Source organism: Anneissia japonica, unplaced genomic scaffold, assembly GCF_011630105.1.
Source record: "Anneissia japonica isolate Jap-2015-1 unplaced genomic scaffold, ASM1163010v1 scaffold288131_len391150_cov108, whole genome shotgun sequence".
In the NCBI taxonomy this organism is placed as follows: Eukaryota; Metazoa; Echinodermata; class Crinoidea; order Comatulida; family Comatulidae; genus Anneissia; species Anneissia japonica.
This window is the reverse complement of record NW_022711676.1, coordinates 64712-67333: the sequence shown is the minus strand read 5'-3', so window position 1 is coordinate 67333 and position 2622 is coordinate 64712. Positions and strand designations below refer to the sequence as shown.

The 2622-nt window shown below is 37.4% G+C and overlaps 1 protein-coding gene across 1 annotated transcript in view; it reads right to left on the bottom strand.

Moving 5' to 3' along the window:
* Window positions 1–635, bottom strand: part of LOC117107583 — a 5764-nt gene extending 5129 nt beyond the window's left edge. Inside the window, exon 1 of the mRNA XM_033249287.1 lies at window positions 551–635. The gene's annotated coding sequence lies outside the window, so the exon portion shown is untranslated. The remainder of the gene's footprint in view (window positions 1–550) is intronic.
* Between the last annotated feature and the right edge of the window lie 1987 nt (window positions 636–2622).

The window sequence follows — 2622 nt, the reverse complement described above, 5'->3', positions numbered from 1 at the left end:
CCTCTAGACAACGTCACACTCCCTTACGCTTTAATGATTATATATTGGATTATTAGTACAGTGTATCCAATGTGACCTTGTGCAGTTTATACTTGCACTTACTATTGTTTTTCAGTGTTAATAGGATTTTCCCGTTAAATTAAAGTTTATGTTGTTAAAAAAATTTTCCCGTTAAATTAAAGTTTATGTTGTAAAAAAAAAAAAAAAAAGAGACAAAAAAAAAAACTATTGATGGTGGGTGAGTGCACCCGATTTTGTTTGGCCAGTTTGTGGCTCTCTCTTTCCATAGTTGTTTCCCTTTCATCATGATGTTTCCGCTTGTGGTTGTAGTTTTTGTTTAAAACAAATTAAGAGAAATACAAAAAAGGGAAAGAAAGAGATCACGCCAGGGTTGTTATTCAATGGTAAACAATAGTGCGCCCTCTCCCGGGGCACCGGAGTCAGCCATTGTTGGTCGATATTTACATGTGTTTGGTTCTTGCTGAATAAACGTTATAACTGTAGACTACCGTGTGTGTAATTTCATTTAAGTCGAATCTAGCCTACTGGCGTTAGTTTTATCCTCGTCGCCAGATTTGTAATGTTTTATGACTGTTTATGACACAACACGATGGACTGACAGGAGACGATCGCCATTTTCTCAGTTCAGTATTTATTGTTAAACATAGGTGGCAGCAAACATTGTTTATTAAAGATGAATACATTACACATAGAGAGAGAACAGTGGGAACTGTCTATGCCTATGACTATGTCTATGCATTATGCACAAATATGCCAGGCCTGGCCTAGGCTAGGTCTCTCCAAGTCTTTCTTACTACCACTACTGTATCTTGCCTATTAATGCCATACCCTAGTAGTAACCCACATTAACTGAATAATAAAAAAAACCTCTTACATCCATAGTGGATAATACTGCTAAACTACCTTCCAAGAATGTATAAACTGACTTAACTCCACCATCATGAATTCAAAAACACAGTACTCAACTGAAGTGACCAATCAGAATTGAGTGCAATTCGAGATACTTCCTGGTTCTCTAGTAACAGGTTAACTGTCTGCTGATAGATAACACTATTTTGCTCTCAACCCCAATATGGATATGTGTATGGTAGGCAGATTAAGTTTAGGGAAACTGCAGTCCCCATCGGGTAGTGCCCCAACCCTCCCCCCACCCCGGTCGGGGAGGAAAGCCACAATTCGTTTAAAATAAAACAAAAATGTATTTTCTACAAAATTAGAAAGATTCTAAAAATAAAATCGATTAAATTGAGCATGCCGAAAATCTTCCCTTACCAAATTCGGTCCTGCTACCCGACCTACTCGGGTAAACGATCATCCAACCCCCTGTCACAAGTGACAGGTCGGGTGACAGATTCGCTTCTTACCTAAAATTTATTACCCGCTTCCGGCGGCCTGCGAAGGTCGCGTACTAGTGTATTGTAGTTAGGCCTAGGAAGGTTAGTGATCTAGAGTGAGCAAGAGATATTTCGTTTACAATGGTCAGGCACGGCAAACGTAATGAATAAGCCTACAATCTAGGCTAAAACAATTATTACTCTCTTAACATATTCCTACATTTTCAATAAAAAGAAGTTATAATCGGGAACGCATCTTTAGGTGTGGTGTAATGTCAAAAAGTGCATTGGCAGTCCATAACGAACAGAAGCAACTACTGCTGAATTTCCCGCAAATATTTTTTTACTGGGAATTGTTCTTCTTGTCTATACCACAGTATAATTAAAAAGAAAAAATCAAAAAATCGGGAATATTACGATGTATAACAAACAAAAATAATAAGATTGAACTCAAGCGCCTACCCCTGGCATCCCAAGACCGAACCATTGTGTGCCCGATGAAGCTTATTATAATAGTATTTAAACATGTGTATTATAACGGTTAGTGCACGTGTTTGAATATTATTATAATATTTAAACATGTTTATTATAACGGTTAATACACATGTTTAAATGTGGTAATGTTTAGGCATGTGTATTTATAGTTATAATACAAAATGAATACCCTGCCGCAAAATGGACGGTTCTAAATCGCCCACGACTCAAGCACATGGGCTTCTCGTTCGTTCGTGACGTTGTGCACTGGCCGTGGGAGCGAGTAATCGTCTGTAGATCGTATGCAACGAAGATACAGAATATCAGTTATAAAATCAATTTGATTTTAATACATGACGAATTATTCTCTATTCCTAAATTCTAACTGTCAACTAAATATTCATCGCTCGATTCGGAGGCCCTATAAAATAGAGATTTACTACTCTCTGAGCCTAGATTGAAATACATCAGCTGTAAGCTGTAGAATAGCCCCTGGATAGCCGGGAATGTGAGAAAACATTGCTGTTGTACGCCACACGATCATAAAATAAATAGAATAAAGGCTAGAAAGAATCGTATTCTTATATTTATTTAGGCCAGCATAAACACCAATACACCATGTCATTTTCAATACATATGTGTATTGAAAATGACCAAAATTACCATCTTTGTTTTTTGAGAACTAATGAAATATTGATGCATCTTTCTGGCTAGTATTCTCTCGATCGCCAAGTCACGGTTTTACGTTCGCGAAATTCGTGAAAAAAAGTAAAGAATCCACAGACGTACAGCT